At 37.9% G+C, this 18255-nt stretch overlaps 1 long non-coding RNA gene across 27 annotated transcripts in view; it reads left to right on the top strand.

The window, feature by feature from the left end:
* Nucleotides 1-18255, top strand: part of LOC103909111 (uncharacterized) — a 90397-nt gene that overhangs the window by 65204 nt on the left and 6938 nt on the right. For 8 of the 27 annotated variants that reach the window (XR_012394205.1, XR_012394212.1, XR_012394231.1 and 5 more), the window contains 2 exons: nucleotides 3944-4017; nucleotides 4555-5233. This is a non-coding gene — a long non-coding RNA (uncharacterized lncRNA). Of the gene's footprint in view, nucleotides 1-3943; nucleotides 4018-4554; nucleotides 5234-5729; nucleotides 5832-7462; nucleotides 7753-14202; nucleotides 15020-15043; nucleotides 15179-18255 lie in introns of those variants that run through there. The other 19 variants (XR_012394237.1, XR_012394218.1, XR_012394223.1 and 16 more) reach the window with 8 other exon arrangements.

Genomic DNA, 18255 nt, shown 5'->3' with positions numbered 1-18255 from the left:
TAATTTAAATACAGAAAAGCATTGGCGTTTTACATATTCCATTGCTGTTTTGCATATTAAATTGCAAAACAAAGACAGCCTTCCAGCATTCTTCAAAATATTCAGCTTCGTGTTCAACAACAAAAAAAGAAACTCATATAGATTTGTAACAAGTAAAGGGGGTAAGTACATTTTTGGGTCAACCATCCCCTTTGCAGTCATCCGCTAGGGTTACTTTTATAAAAAATAAGCAGCGCACTTTGGCTTTTAAACCCTTTTTGCATTGTGCATCACATTGAACACACTTCCCATTAGTTTGTACAAACCAAGGGATGTCAGGTACAAACATCAGATTGCAGATGCTGTCTGTTCGCATTCGGATGTAAATAACCCGAGACATTCCTATGAACCCTCTGCAAGTTTTCCAGCATTAAAGTGTAATGCGTCCGGTGTGGGATAGCAGAGCGCATTTTCCGACATGAGAGCGTTAAGAAGATGCATTAGCGCCTGGATATTACTCTGTGGGTGCTGTGTCATTTCAGTGTGTTAAATCATTCAGGAGAGCTATGGCTTTTACCTCCTCTGCCAGAAAAATACCCAGAATGCAGTGTGACAGCGCAGCCCCCTCGGCCACGTCTACAGATATAACTTCAGCTCTAATATCTCGCCTTGTCCAATTTCTGTGGGCACAGGGCAGAGGGGCACGAGAAGGGTTATGCATACAGAACATTTCGTCTTCCTCTTGGTGCCCGCAGTCTCTGAAGAGACACCCAGATGCTGGAAAAGCCTCCGAATGATAAACCCTCACACAAACAGGGTGCTGTCAGCAAGCACTCATTTTAAGTGACTGGTCTCGGTGGCTTTGAGACTGCAGTTGGGAATCAAGAAATGATTCACCCTTTTTTGAACCAAATTAATTTGATGACCTTCATTTCATGGAGTGGTACTTGAACGTCTGCGTTATATTCTATTGACGCAATGTTGTGTAACGCCGTCTTTACTGTTGTCATGGCAATCGGTGCATGTATTGTATTGGGACCACAGGAGTCTGTCCAGCCTTCGTGATTCCTGGGCATATACATGTTTTATTGTTGACGTGACACTTCAGATGCTTTGGTGACACTTTATTTAATGAACATCTTTACATGGAACCTGTAGGACACACTACTCCTGTCTTAAGGCCCATGCACATGAGACGTTTTTTGGTCGCGTTTCCTGTCAACGTTTATTGCCTCATGACTATATAAAGGGTGTCAATGTGATCGTGCACACCAACGTGCAAAACGGCAGGCACAAAAGCGTCATTAAAAGAAAACAAAAAAAAAAAACGCCTCATGCTCATTTTTTTTTATTTGATGAGCCGCATTAAAACCTTCTCCACCAGTCAGGTTGGCACTTTTGTTCACGTGCACAGAGCTGATGAAGTTACAATAAACAGCACTTGGAGGCGCTAAAGCGCAAAACTGTCAATGCGAGCGCACATTGAAAAAGATGCCCAAAGGTGATATGAATGTGGAGCTGCTTATTGTAGGGATGGCTGACGTGAAACTGACATTTCGACACAGTGTCGAGATCCCGAAGCGCAAGTGTTTCAAAACGCTGCTCTCGAAGCATGATCTGAAGCAATGGTTCTCAAAGTGGGGGTCGGGACCCCCCCAAGGGGTCGCGGGACAATGAAGGGGGGTTGCCTGGTGGTTTCCAAAAATCTATTTGTTTTTATTAAACCATAAGAATTACCATATTTTATCCATAACCTTCTGAAGAGAAAAAAATAGTCGTTTATACCATATATAGTTACTATAGTAGCTTATAGTTACTACTTCTATTGGATTGCAACCCCTGGGGTAATTGCATTGTATTAAAGACACAGCAATAGCGTCAGATGCAGCAGATTTCATAACACCTGGTTAAACTTTGTGGCCCATTTACAGCTCTCATACATAAAAAAAAAATTAAAAGAAGAATAGACTTGGGTCCATTGGTGTGTGTGTGTGCCATTGCATGCAAGGTTTCTGTATTTATAACCACCTCAGAGGATATTGGGGGTCACAAGTCACTGGCATTGTCATTTTGGGGGTCGCGGCCTGAACAGTTTGGGAACCCCTGATCTGAAGTACCCAAGTCACGTGACTAAAGTGTTTCGAAACACCTGGTCAAGTGACTAAAGCGATTCAAAGCATCGATCAGCTTAGAAGCGTTTCGAGACCTGGCAAATCTTCATTTGGCTGCAAAGGTCATGAATTCTCCCTGTCTCAGATGGCCTAGTGGACTGTGCATATGCATGCTGTTTCTATGCTTCGAATGACGTTTTGGGTTTGAATCCCAACTTGTACAAATACTCCGAAATCATGGTTTTAGGTATTTTAATCATATTTCTGTTTTGTGTAGACTAAATAGGATACAGCTGGAGTAACGCCATCAATTTAGCATCATTTTTGTAACACTGTAAAACAATAATAAATATTTTTACAGTACTGTGATGGTTGGGTTTAGGGTTTGGGTAGACATTAATAAAATACAATAAATGGGAAATTTTATGAATGATATAAATAATTCTTGATAACTTCAGGCCACCGTTTCTGATCTAGCAACAACCCTGTTTTAAGACCAAAACATGACATATTAATTCACAAATTGTTTATTCGGATATCAGACCACTGTTGAAACAAAACGATACAAGAGCAAACCATTGCCAACTGGTATTAAAGCATTTAAAAAAAAACGCATCAGCCTGGATTCGAACCCACTGTCCCCACATGGAAGTCTGACACCTTAACCACTCCACTAAATTTCTTGATGAGTTAAGCTTACAAAGTGGAATTTAATGCCTCAATTTGCTCAACTGTTCTTTGCTGAAGCTGCTTCAATGCAATACATAAAAATGACCACTAGGTGTCACCAGGTTTCGAAATGTTTCGAATGTTTCGAAGCTTCGACACATTTGCTTCGACTGTTTCAGTGTTTCATGAAGCCTTGCTTTGCCCACCACTAGCTTATTGCTCTGGTGTACAATTATCATTTCCTCATCGCTAGAGCTGGAGCTGCTACTTGAACCATCTATGCTTGTTCAAGTCACCAGTAACTTTAACAACAAGCGTGTGAACTTTCTCTCTTCCGCTTCTTCTGTGTTACAAGCGGGTGTCGGAAGCTTAAAGTTGTATAGCACCATCTAAAGTCAAGGAGTGATTTTGCATACTCTTCTGCTTGACGCCAGTAAAAATCGCTTGGGTTTGAATGCGGAAAAACGTCTCTTAAAACGCTGACGATAAACGCAAATGAAAAGCGTCCCAGTGTGTACGAGCCTTTAGGGCATACTCACACTATGTACAGTTGCCTTGAACCGGGCCAAAGCATGCTTGTTCCCCCTTCCGTCTACTCCGACGGCCCGCACTTATATTACATTCGGGCCTGGGCACGCTTACGTCATCAATGATGCGCTGTTTAGTTAGCGCTTTCACTCAGCACAGTGGTCAACTCCTGTGCATCTCAAGTCCACCAATGGAGCCACTGCACAAACTAGTAACAGTGGGAAAGCCGTCCATACGGAGGTAAGGTCTGCTGGTAGGCACAAAAGAACCGTGTCATACCGCCCCGTAGCGTTCGTTTTAAAGACTAAATGCTGTCATAGGTACTTCTGGCTACATAATTTGTGATCTCCAGAAATGTATATAGGGGTACGCTTTCAGAATGAGCCTGTGTTGGATTTAAGGTACCCATTAGGTCTTTGAAAACTTAGGCTTTATGGTACCCATTAAAAGTCAATGAGTGCACTTAAGCATTCTTCAAATTTATTTATTTATTTTTTTGTGTTCAAAAAGAAAGAAACTTAGGTTTTTAAAGAGTAAGTAAATGATAACAGATTTTATTTTTGAGATTTTATATCAATTTAAATGGTGATTTGTCATAGTGTATTGTTATTTTTTAACAGCTTATGAAGATTATTAACACAATTTTCATCTGACAGCTGATAAATGGTTGACAATAAAGGGGAACGGAGCCATATTGAGAGTCCAGCACATCACTTTTTCACTTGGGCCAGTAAGTAACCATCCAAACACATCTTAATAACCGCGTAGAAGTTTTAAAACTGTCTATCTTCTGCATAGCAAGCTCCCTAGCAGATTTTGGATGATCATACGCTTTCTGTGTTGCCAGATGGGTGGATTTTTGCCCACTTGGGTGGTTTTGAATTTGATTGAATTTGCAAAATCTGGCCTGCTTCGGACCAGTTTGGCTGTTTTCAAACATTTGTATTTTACAGGCTAATTAGGTAACAAATAAAACCCAAGTATGTATGTACTCCATCCAATCAGTCAGTATAATCCTATGAAATGAATGAGATGAGGCTGCATTTTGTGGCAGACGTGATGGTTTTTAACTCAATTCAGTTAAACTTTTTTTCTATAGCGCTTTTACAATGTAGATTGTGTCAAAGCAGCTTAGCATAGAAGTTCTAGTTAACTGAAACTGTTTCAGTTCAGTTTTCAGAGTTAAAGTTCAGATTAGCTCAGTTCAGTGTGGTTTAATTTTTAATGCTGAGTCCAAACACTGAAGAGCAAATCCATTGATGCGCAGCTCCACCAGTCAAAAACCAAGCAAGCCATTGACGACAGCAACGAGGAACAAACTTCACCAATTGACGAAAGTGAAGGAAAAAAAACGCCTCGAGAGAAACCAGGCTCAGTTTAGCATGACCATTTATTCTCTGGCGCCAGAGGCCGGAGAATGCTGGATGTTCATTGTGGAGAAGCTGCAGGTGTGAGCAGGTCACCGGCAGGTGTTCAAGCTGGCCTACGGGATTAATGTGGAGACTTGTCTGTCAATGAAGTCTTTTAGGAATCAGTCTCATGCTCTCCACTTATCCATGACCACCACAGCATCTGCTCAGGTTATGGCCTGGTCCAGGATTATGGAGACTTCTTGCAGTGCTCTGTGGTTGGCATCATCTCCTCACAGGTCTTTGATTACATCAAACGCTCTGCACAGTCTCTAGAGGCCTCGGGATGAGTATCTCCTGGTGGAAAAAAAAGAACAAACAAACAAATTTTCACTCATCAAATTTTGAATCTGTAACTGTATTTATATATATTCAAGTGATCTTTATATAAAGGTAGCATGAATATAAGCTGTAGTTGAGAAGAGCTCTAAAACCCTGTTCTAAGTAAAAAAGAATAGTAACTTTTCTCTATGCACATAAATTGACCTATTTATGCTCTTGACATTAAAAACTATGGAATAATTTGTCTACAAAAGTTACTGTCTGTGGATTTATTGACTGACATTTACAAATATTTGAGCTTCTTTATAAGAAACGTATTTAGTTAGAATTGCTAATGTATTATTTTATCATTTGCCATGTTTTAATTCATTTTGGTTTGGTTCTACTGTTCTCTCATCTGGGAAATTGATAAATTTTTATTTTTTATTTTATTTTGTAAATATTTAGTTCTAAGGGAGCCAAAAGATACTTATCAAGTATCAAACTTGGTTGACAAGGCAAAGGATTTGTCACTCTTGTTTTGGCAATCTGCCAATCTGGCAACACTGAGCACCTCTCCATCCTAAAAGCTGTTGAAATGTCATTCCTGAAGGATTATGCAATATTTCTGCCACCTCACAATTACAGAAATAATCTTTTTAAAAGAATATGAATATTTACAAATCTGATTTCCATTTCTGAGCTAAAGAAGCATTCCCAAGACTAATAACACTCATTAATTTTTCCCTCTGCTTGGTCCCTTATTTATCAGGGGTCGCCGCAGCGGAATGAACTGACAACTATTCCAGAATTATTTTTTTTTTACGCAGCGAATGCCTTTCTAGCTGCAACCCAGTACTGGGAAAGACGAACAGTAAGGACATACTTTAAAAATAATGCAAATCTTTATTTTGAACTTGCAGCCAACAAAACAGCAGTGCATGCTTATAATAAACTTACTAAGTAGTTACACTATTGTTAATTTTATAGTTAAAGATATTGATGTGAATGGGCCATAACAATGTGTCCGCAGGGTCTTTAAAAGTCTTACATTGCAAAAACAAAATTGAAGGCCTTAAAGAGTCTGAAGATCACTGCAATATTGACATGTAGCTCTTAAATCATTTTAAAAAGGTCTTAATTTAACTTTTTTGTATTTGAAGCTACCCAAACATCCAACACACGCCAACAGTACATATCAATAAAACTTTTAGCAAAGCCTCTTAGAACTAATATCTTAACAGTCTGTTGTGTATACATTTAGTTTATTAAAGTTTTATAGAGCTGTTTTGTAAGTTATGTTGAAAAGATTTGCATATATACAACTAGGGTCTGCTTGATTTGGCACATTATTATCTTTAACCCTGGACCATGCCATATCCTGAGCAGATACTGTAGTGGTTCTGGAAGAGTGGAGAGCATGAGATTGATTCCTGAAAGACCTCAGTGACAAATGAGTCTCTGCATTGATCTTGTGAGCCAGCCTGAACACCTGCTGGTGACCTGTAGCTTCTCCATGATGGACGTCCGATGTTCTCCAGCCTCTGGCACCTAGACTGCAGCTCTGCACAAGACGTTTGGCCAGACAAGAAATGGTCGTGCCCAACTGAGCCTGGATTCTCTCAAGGTTTCTTTTCCTTCACCTTTGTCAAATGGTGAAGTTTGTTCCTTGTCTTGCTTAGTTTGGGACTTGGGAAGCTGGACATCCATGGATTTGCTGTTCAGTGTTTGGACTTTCAGCAATGAAAATTAAACCACACTCAACTGACCTAAACTGAACTTTAACTCTGAAAACAGACTGCAGCTCCTCATGGAGACTGCCATCAAACTTAAAGCAAAAGTAAAACAATATGTCCAGGCCCGGACCTCTCTCCGCTTCCTCTTCCATCGTTCCTCCTCTTATAGTCCAGAACTCCTTCCGTGGGATTCGAGTGGGATGCTACAGCGCAGTTTACGCGTAGATTCATAGCCCTCGCCGTGGCCGACAGCGTCACTGACGTGCACCTCTCAAAAAATTTAACTACATGTCGCAACAATGCGTAGTGCAAGCTCTGTGATTGGTTGGCTTGGAAGCACTTTATAAGTGTGAAATTTGTTTCTGGATGGTTTTAAAATGTCTTAAAAAGTCGTAAATTTGACTTGATGAAACCTGCCGAAACCCTGAACATCCCTTTTATTCCATCTGACCATTTTGGTTGCGTGATTTCATTTTACATTTACATTTAGTCATTTAGCAGACGCTTTTATCCAAAGCGACTTACAAATGAGGACAAGGAAGCAACTTACACAACTATATATAGAGCAACAATGAATAAGTGCTGTAGACAAAGTTTCAGGTGTGTAAAGTCTAAGAAGGAAAGCGTTAGTAATGTAAGTTTTTTTTTCAGTACAGTTAGTGATATAGCCAGAGAGGCAATTGCAGATTAGGAAGTGAAGTGGAGACTAAATAGTTGAGTTTTTAGTCGTTTCTTGAAGACAGCGAGTGACTCTGATGTTTTGATGCAGTTAGGGAGTTCATTCCACCAACTGGGCAGATTGAATGCGAGAGTTCGGGAAAGTGATTTCTTCCCTCTTTGAGATGGAACCACGAGGCGATGTTCATTCACAGAACGCAAGTTTCTGGAGGGTACATAAATCTGCAGAAGTGAAAGCAGATAAGGAGCAAAGCCAGGGGTCGCTTTGTAAGCAAACATCAGAGCTTTGAATTTGATGTGAGCAGCAACTGGCAGCCAGTGCAAACGGATGAGCAGCGGAGTGACATGTGCTCTTTTAGGTTCATTAAAGACCACTCGTGCTGCTGCGTTCTGGAGCAGCTGAGGAGGCTTGATTGAGTTAGCTGGAAGCCCCGCTAGTAGAGAGTTGCAGTAGTCCAGTCTGGAGAAAACAAAAGCTTGAACAAGGAGTTTAAGCTCTTGTCCTTTTTTTGTCCTTTTTATCTCTCTGTCTGAGTTGTTTGGTTTTCTAAAAAGAAACAGATACTTGCTGTGAAGATCTATAATGTATTTGTTCAAATGCTGTATGATAAGTTAACACTGTCGATAATAACGAGATGTTTTGGACATGACGAGGCAGAAACGAGTCGAGTTTATATGAGAATGACTGAAAGCTCCGGGAGGCTCTGTGCGGGTCGGTGTGTTGTTGAGCTGTCTGTCGTGGCACAAAGCATTGTGGGTTTGTTTATCTGGCGTTGGGAGATTGACTCATGCCTACTCTGCTAATTAAATCTCAGTAACACATCAAAGCAGGGCTAAGCTAATGTTTCCACCGGCTTACTCTTGAGGTAAGACTCTGCGCTAATTCATAATGAGGGAATTAAAAGATTATCCTAAGAAGATTACAATGATGCATTGTATTGCCAAAGTTTTATTACATATTATAAATAATGCAAGCCATTTATTTGCCATAATAATCACAGCGCTTGGAGGCGAGAGAAAACTACTCAGGTTTTGCTTCGAGCGCCACTTCATCACTATTCAGACCATCCATTGTGGAAAAAAAAATAGAAATTAGCTTATAGGAAAACAGCATCATTTAGTGGTCCATCAAGGGCTGCGGAGATGCGGGACGCTGCAGCCCTGCGGCGCTGATAGAGATGCTTCCATAGTCAATTTCGAACTCGCTGAACAACATTTTCTCCACATTTGATACTCATAACACATTTTTAATTAATGTGAGGTGCCAGGGGCCACTGAGACTTGATTTAATAGTAATTGCGGCTCACTCTTTAATTGCTGCTCGATGCTTCTAACTTTAGTATACGATACAACAAAGATAGTGTGAAACAATTAAACCCTGTGCAAAAGGCAGAAGCTCATGTGTACTGCTGAGATCTCCACTAATAGGCGTTGGTGTTAACATATTGCTTGCTGATGATTCAACATTTTCTGATATATATTTTTTTGGGAACTTGGGGGAAAAAATAATGTTCATAAATGTTGGATAGACTGGGGTAATTGTAAATCTACTTTTCAAGCTGTTTGGACAGACATGTGTGTATATAAAGTATATAGACGGTCATATTGGGCTGATATAAACAAACCCAGTACTTTTTTTTCAACTTAACAACATAAAAACGGTGGACCAATTGGAGGGGTTTTTAGACCGACCGCAACTTGACGTAGGAGTGCGATCCCCCCGCCCACTGAACTGATTGACAGTTTTGCATAGCATGTCCCGGTAGTCACGTGTATAATCATATCAACAAGACCAGAAGTGCGCAAAACAACCAGGAATAAAAGGTCTGTTCAGTTTGCCAGGATCATCAATCATTATCAAATGTGATCAAGAGTAAGTTTCACATGTTTAAAATGTTTTAAAACAGTGCACGTGTGTAATGAAGTACCGTGATTTACTTCAGCTTTACTTCATCAGCACTGCCGCGTGTCAGAACAATTATAAAGGAAGACGCTTCAATCCTGGTTTGTGAACGTTAATTCAGGTTTATTTTGTACGTTAACATAACAGATATCCATACAGCAGAGGAGATTAGCCTGTATCCTGTCACATTTGCGTGCAAAAACAGTGCAAAGCTAAGTGCCCTCTGTCTGTCTGTCTGTCTCTGTGTGCGTGCGTGTCTTGTAACGGTATTGCGTGCGACTCATCAATGCAACTGCACAACAAATACTCATTGTTAAAGTTCTTACTGTGGTATTTCTCACACTGTAGTATATCTCACATGCTGCGTGAGACCTTCTTCCTTTAAGTCTGTCTGTTGTCTAACGCAGCCGAGGGAGGAGATTTAATGCACGCTGACAGGCACGTAGAAACAGTAGGCGGGGAGGACTGGTTGCATTGGAAAGTGACCAAAATTTAACTCCAAAATTATAAAAACTATAGTATACTCTATTATTTGTTAAAGTTTAGCTGGTCACTATAGTTAATAATAGAGAACGCTGTAGCATTCATTAACAAAGTGTTGTAAATACTATAATATTTACAATATAATAGAGTATTATTGTAGTATGGTTAAAAAACATAATATTTACTATAGTATTTTTTCACATGGGCTGTTTGTAGATCTGTATATAGTGCAAATTGTGCACAAGTTCAGTATAGGAAATAATTGTATGAATAAGTGACTGATTTTAGTTGCAGCAATAGTGTCTTTTAGAGAATTTTTTAGGGGGTAGGGTACTGAAGAGCATATGATTGGACAGGATATATTCTTTATTTATTTTCTTTGCTCTTAATTTCCACCTGGGAATTCTCATCTTGAGGCCTCTAGAGATTGTGCAGCGCCATTGATGTGATCTAAGACCTGTGAATAGATGTTGCCAAAGTATCCAAAATCCTGGACCAAGCCGTATCCTGAACAGATTCTGTGCCCAACTAAGCTTGGTTACTCTCAAGGTTTTTTCCTCCATTTTTCCTTCTGAAGTTTGTTCCTCACCACTCGCCACTGGCTTGCTTGGTTCGCGACTTGTGGGGCTGTGCATCGATGGATTTGCTCTTCAGTGTTTGGGCTTTCAGCAGTGAAAATTAAACCACTTTGAATTGAACTAAATTGAACTCTGAAAACTGGACTTAACCAGTTTTAATTTACTACACAGAAAAAAAAATTCTGTTTATTTATAAACTAATTTCGAGAGGATCACGTGCTTATGATCAACACGGATGGCACCACATTAGCTCTGTAATCTGCCCAATCAGATGATTACAGACGCATTATAAATAACCAGAGTTTTTCACGTCAGTTATCTTCTTCTTAAAGTTCCCACCTTCCACGCCTACTTCCCCCCTTTTTTCCAATAGGTGGCACGGCGGCCCAGTGGCTAGCACTGTTGCCTCACAGCAAGAACACCTTTCTGTGCGGAACTTGCATGTTCTCCACATGTTAGCGTGAGTTTCCCCTGGGTTCCCCGGTTTTCTCCATACCGTCCAAAGACAACATTATTTTGATAACCCCATTGGCAGATTATTTTGCTTGTTTTAGGGAAAAACTAACTTTAATTCTGCATATTATTTCTTAAAACAAGACAATATGTTTTGCTTGTCAGGAAAAGTCTTCTTGATTTAAGAATTTTTAGATATTTTGACTAGAAACAAGACAAAAAAATCTAAGTAAGAAAAGCATTTTTTGCAGTGTAGAAGGAATATTGTCCACATTAAAAGGAGTTTTTGTTTTGTTCTAACCATACGTCATTATTTTTGATTTCAGGGGGACTTTAATCATTATTATTACAATACAGAAAGCACTACTCGATTTTCTTTGGCATACTATTGCAGTCATGGCCTTGGAGCAGTGGCGGATTTAGGTATGAGAATATGGGCGATTGCCCAGGGCAGCATCTTGCTGGGGGCGGCACAGGGAGACCGTGCAAAAAAAACTCCCCTAGTGAAAGCTTTGAGATACGATTTACTTTATTAGACGTTAGGGGCCATTCACATTTGATATCTTTTGCACAGGTTCGTTATTCTCTATGAGCAACCAAGATAACGCTGGTGAAAGCAAACTGACGAATGCACGAAGAAAACAATTCTGCGCGCCTCACACACTGTGTGAATCCCAGTTGTTTGCATGCACGCCGATAAAATACATGGCACTCATGCGGCGTGAAGCCGGAGTAACAGCCTGTACAGCGGTATCGGCACGCAGCGAGTTTTGCAAGCCGACAAAACTAAAGTTTATGTAATATGATGATTATGTTACTTTCACTAAGCATAAAGCAGAAAGGAGGGATAAAGAGTAAGCGATGTAAGACTTTACAACATTAATTCTCGCCCATGAGTCCAATAGTATCTGGATGCAGCCTTTATGATGCAAGCTGAGATTGCAACACTCAGCGATGCAATGTCAGACATAATGCACTCAATGGAGTGAATGACATCACTGTGATGGTAGGGTTAGGTGAACACATCAGGTCTAAGACAACAAATAATTCTATAAAACGTATTTATTTTTTGTATTCTATAGAATTGTAATGATTAATATTCATCCAAAAGATTTCTTAACGTGATCTTAGCATGTCATTTAGTTGTTGCATTGTTTTTCAGTAACATTTAGAATGGATTTCTATTTATTTCTATTTATTTCTATTTTTTCTATTTATTTATTTTTTAGTTATTTATTTCGAATAATAATTATATAATAATACTATTAATAATTGTATTTATTAAAAAAATATATAAATAATATTTAACATTTAAAAAAAAATAAATGTAACTATGTAAAAGGAAGGAGGGGGATGTATGGGGTGGTTCGCCCAGGGTGCCATCTAAACTAGAACCGCCACTGCCTTGGAGTCATGGAGTTCCTATTTTTTACTTTTATTTATTTATTTATCATTTTAAACAGTTAGTTGTTATTGGTAACATTTTATTGTTTTCTGAAAGATTGATGCAAGTTAAATATAGCATTCTACATAAAATACAGCACAGATACAATTAATAAGGTAAATCTGTAATCATGAAGTTAAATAAGTTGCAGTGTGCAAATATTGCCCCTTGTTAGAAAAGTTCATTTCTGAATCTAGCATAAACTTTTAGATTGATATCATATAGATCATGCCTCATTATGCCAACTGCTCCAACTCGGAGGGACTTTTTGGACCACTTTATAATCTGAAAAGTTCTAATATTCATCACTCCACCAAGCTGCATGATTTAATGAATCATTTATATCTGATCAAGATATCAAAAATGTTCCCTAAATGCTATAGGAGCTGCAGTTTATAACAGTGAACAGCCCTTAGCTAGCCTGGTGAAAGGGGTGGTTCTTTTTTTCTCAAAAAGTGGACCTTTTTGCAGTTATACGCCTCAGTTTCTTTTTAACTATGAGATTTAAATACTTTTAGTGACTTTTTTTTTTTTTGCTTCATTAACTCAGATGTCATCGCACACTTTTTGATGTACAAAAAATATTTTCAAAAAAATTGCAATAAAAAAATTAAGACAAGACTCATTTTTAAAATACAAATGTATTACATTATATATCATTAGAAAAAAAGCAATCTGTTAAAGTTTTAAAGTAAAAAAAATGAAGTCTACTATCATTTTATAGACAAAAAACAAACTGGTCAGTACATTCAACTGTCCTCAGCCACAATTTGGCCATTTCAATAAAGAAAGAAAAAAAAAAAAAAATAAAAAAAAAAAAATAAAATATATATATATATATATATATATATATATATATATATATATATATATATATATATATATATATATATATATATATATATATAATGCAATAACAATGGATTCTTCATTATTACATTTAGAACATTTGAAAATTCCTGGATATCCAAAATAGCCAAAATATATTTAAATAATTTAATATGGTCTGCTTCTGGTGCTTCACACCTTTTTATTGCTCATTTTTATTTCAGAAATAAGGCCCAACATTTAGAATAAAGTTACCTGTAAAATGTTTCTCTGTTTAAAAACAATACAGTAGTAAAAGAAGACTTCTCTTACTTCAGATTGTAGTTCCACCAAAGCAATTTCGTTTGGTCTAAAAAGCCTTTTTCGATGGATTATTTCCATCATTTATGATGACATAGCAGTCAAAACAGGACAAATGAGCTCATGTATGGGACAAATTCTGGACTTTTGTGAGTTAGGTGTGGGTCTTCCGAACCCACCCACCCCTCACCCCCCGACTACAGGCCTGGTAAACCTGTGTTAAACTGTTTGTGTGTGCACCGATATAGACATGATTCTTAAAAGAAACCTAGTTTGTTGATAATCAGCATCTGATAAATGGTATCTGCCATGTTGGTTCAAACCTGCTAGTCACACAGGAACGTGGCTTATCGGCCTACAGCAGCCCTGACTGTGAGGAGGTTGACACACTTATCTTCAGGAGAAAAAATCATCTTTTAGAGGAAAAAAAGGCCTAATCAGATCAAACCTCAGGTGAGAAACCAGCCTGCTGGCCAAATAAATAAATGATGCAGGATCAAACGCATGGTAATCTCTTTTGACTTGGGAAAGGTTGATGTTTTTAATCAAATCTGGCAAAATGGACTTTAAAGAGTGGTTCTGGTAAAATATGGATAACCGTGTTACCTCTAGATGGCAGTGTGGTTATTAAAACCGCTGAACGCTGTGGTGAAGTACATTGATATTTAAAAATGCAACCAGAAAAGGTTAAGTTCCCAGAAAATGCTCGAAAAGGCAAGGTCGTTCAAAGTCAAATCATGTTGTTTTTTTCATTGATTATGATGAGAAAACATCCCGGAAGGAGAAAGCCACGATGATGTGTGTTTTTCATCGAGGAATGTTGGTCTGATTTACCTCCTCAGACGCCGAGCAGCACCTGAAACTCGCCAGAGGAGAAATAGGAGCGCCATAAATTTTCATGAACATCATAACAAAGTCGTTTGGTCCCGCCTTAAAGAAGATTACACGGCATGTGGACGGACGCTGCTGTCTGGAGTGTGTCCTCAAAGTCTGTTTGGCAGGTTCAGACTCTCCTTTACAGGTGTGACACTGTATACATTTCTACCCCGTTTCTCTACTTCAAGAAAACGGTTTTTTCTTCTTCTTTTATTTGGTCAGTATTTGTAGGTACAAGACATTCCGCGTTTATTATTTTCAATGACTTTGTAAAGTAAAAATAACAACAACTATTGAAAAGATTATATTCTGCTTTTTTGTTCTCAGTTTACCTTAGTCTTTTCCTCACCCACTATCCTGTCCATGAACTCTATGTAATTGTTATAAAGAAATAGCAATTTATGTATTTAATTTATCTGTATTTTAAACATTTCAGGGTTTATCATCTATTATATTTTTAATAGGCTAAATATTAAATTAGATTATTCTATCCTTATTTATTGTTTACATTTTAATATTTGACATTTTTCTCATCCCACTCATTACCTTCTGAATGATCCAAAATAATCTCTTCTCCTGTATTTTCAGTTTACTTGTATGTAAAAAGTTCTTTATTTCTTTTCAGTGATAAAAAAACCCTTAAACAAACTTAAAATAGCTATGTGTAATCATTTTATCCATATTTCTCTCTATTTTTGGGATATATAATAATTGTTTTCTTACTATTTTGTACACTAAACAAATATCAACAATTAAAATAATATAAATAAACATTTAACGCATGGTGGTTAGCACTGTTCCTCGCAGCAAGAAGGTCGCAGGTTCGAGTCTCAGCTGAGCCAGTTGGCATTTCTGAGTGAAGTTTGCATGTTCTCCCCGTGTTGGTGTGGGTTTCCTCCGGGTGCTTCCGTTTCCCCCACAGTCCAAAGACTTGCGCTATAGGTGAGTTGAATAAACTAAATTGGCCATAGTGTTTATGAATGAGAGTGTATGGGTGTTTCCCATTACTGAGTTGTAGCTGGATGGCCATCCACTGCGTAAAACAAATGCCAGAATAGTTAGTGGTTCATTCCACTCTGGGGACCCCTGATAAATAAGTGACTAAGCCGAAGAAGAATAAATGAATGAACATTTGACACCCCCTATAACGGTTCATAGCATTTTCAATGTATATTATTGCTATTCAGTTTGAAACCAGCAGATCTAGAGCACCGATGGACTCTGTAAATGTTAACAAGACACTTTTCTCTTAAAGTAAGTGTTTGCATCTACATATTGCCTTAAAGTAAAGTAAGTTTGCATTGCTTGACCTACAGTACACTGAAACAGCTAATCAGAGGTTATAGGTAGGGCTAGATGGAATCTGCGGATGTTTTTTGCTATTTCTGCAGAGAACTTTGGTAAAAATCTGCGGATTTCTGCTGAATTATTTTGGGAGCATCATAACTTAAACCTGCATATGTGAATTAAAAATTAATATCTTTTTAACTTTTATTTAATGTTTGAAATGCAAATCCAATTAGATTCACTTTATTTGGTAAACAAAGCAAGTCTCATATAATATACATCTACTAAAAGACAGAAAATATTACTGTACACTGCATTGTACATAAATCAGATGAAAAAACTGTACAAAAGCACGCACGTCTCTCTTAAATGGGTGCTCAGCCAAAACCACAAAAAGTGCAAATTAAATGTAAATCAAAGGCGGCAACACCAAGGCTCCAAAAATACAAATTTATTAAATTAAAAAGGCTGACACAGAGCGTGTAACGTTTCGAGCCGCCGGCTCTTCATCAGACAATGTTTATCACAATCAGGTGCTTCTTTTTATACACTTCCGGATCACATGATCTCCTCTCGTATATATGCCAACATATACATGCATATGTATACATGCACAATCGTTCATATATACATATAAATACACATAAATACGTATACACATTCACATATAGTCTATAGCTTTGATATTATAAATCAAATTACAAAAAAATATATAAAAACATAAATAAACTATAATATTACATCACAAATTATAATAAAGAAAAATAAATAAATAAGGAAAAAAAATATAAGGAAAAAATATATATATTATATATACTGCTCATGTGTACTGTATTATAATAAAGAAAAATAAATAAATAAGGAAAAAAATATATAAGGAAAAAAATATATATATTATATATATATATTTTTTCCTTATTTATTTATTTTTATTTATTATAATTTGTGATGTAATATTATAGTTTATTTATGTATTTATATATATATATTTTTTGTAATTTGATTTATAATATCAAAGCTATAGACTATATATGTGAATGTGTATACATGTATTCATGTGTATGTATATGTATATATAAACGATTGTGTATGTATACATATGCATGTATGTATATGTTGGCATATATGCGAGAGGAGATCATGTGATCCGGAAGTGTATAAAAAGAAGCACCTGATTGTGATAAACATTTTCTGATGAAGAGCCGGCGGCTCGAAGCGTTACACGCTTTGTGTCAGCCTTTTTAATTTAATAAATTTGTATTTTTGGAGCCTTGGTGTTGCCGCCTTTGATTTACATAAATCAGATGAACATTTTCATATTAGTCAATTAATAATATAGATTTACACACATTTACTCAAGTAAATAAACAGAATTAATGATCGGCTAAAAATCTGCGGAAAACCTGCGCGCAGATTCCATGTGGGCCTAGTTATAGGTCAGAATACTTGCCGGCCATCAATGTAAATTTCTCACCCTGCTTAAACATGGAAAAAGTCTGATTTTTATACACACCCTTTAATATGAGTAGGGAAAGCACTGCTGGATGTTGGTGGATGTGAGCTGCTGACAGCATCATCCAGAATACAATTCTGTCACAATCGGCTGCTTTGGCTCAGACCCGCAGCTTTGTGGAGCCCGACGGGCCGCAGGCTGCCAGACCCTGATCAGAGCAACTTTCACGCCTGTCCGATTTCCATCAGTTTCATATTTCTCAACATAATCTCTCAGTCTCTCATAGCACGCTTATCTCTCTAACCCCATCCTGCTAACAGTGGTGAGTTTTGGAAAATCCAGCTGTCAGAAAGAGCGTCTGCTTTGCCAGAGAAAAGGTCACTTTTTTCCATTTCTTCCCCGGAGCGTCCGGCACTACATGCATTTTTTTACTCTTATATCACGTTAATCTGCGGCTTCTTCGGGATTGATGCGTCTGACAGTCCTGATCTTTGGACTTTTTTGACCTTGTGCTCTTCTTCTCACTGGTGCATGCTGGAGGTCATTGAGTAGTGTGAAAAAGCTGACCGCAATGAACTGTCTTGTCAAACTGACCCATCACGTAGTCCGCTGCATCTATTATAAGGTCTGTATGTCTCTTTACTTTATGATCAGACCACTGCAGTCTGGCCCCTCCATAGGCAGCTGTCTTCTTAGAGTGGATTGGAAGCTCATGAGTAATTGATTTGGAACACTGTTCATAGGCAGCAGCTCATGTGTACTGCTGAGGTCTCCACTAATGCTCTGCTCATAGGCGTTGACGTTAACATATTGATTGCTGATGATGTGATGCTGCTATGAATCAATACTGGAGAATTCTTTTTGGTTTTATTCAACATTCAGTATTTTCTTATTTTTTAGGGGACTTTGTAAAATTATAATGTGCACAAATATTGGATAAACTGGTTAAAGATGAATAAGTAATCCATAGTCTTATTGAGGGAGAACCGAGCATCAGAATGGGGAAGAAAAGTGATTTAAGTGACTTTGAACTAAACAGGCGGATCTGAGTATTTCAGAAATGGCTGATCTGGGATTTTCACGCACAACCATCTCTAGGGTTTACAGAGAATAGTCTGAAAAAGAGAAAATATCCAGTGAGCGGCAGTTCTGTGTGTGCAAATGTCTTGTTGATGCCAGAGGTCAGAGGAGATTGTCCAGACTGGTTCCAGCTGACAGAAAGGCAACAGTAACTCAAATAACCACTTGTTACGACCGAGATCTGCAGAAGAGCATCTCT

The sequence above is a fragment of the Danio rerio genome, chromosome 18 (genome assembly GCF_049306965.1).
Source record: "Danio rerio strain Tuebingen ecotype United States chromosome 18, GRCz12tu, whole genome shotgun sequence".
Classification (NCBI taxonomy): domain Eukaryota; kingdom Metazoa; phylum Chordata; class Actinopteri; order Cypriniformes; family Danionidae; genus Danio; species Danio rerio.
This window is presented reverse-complemented; position numbering and strand designations above follow the sequence as displayed.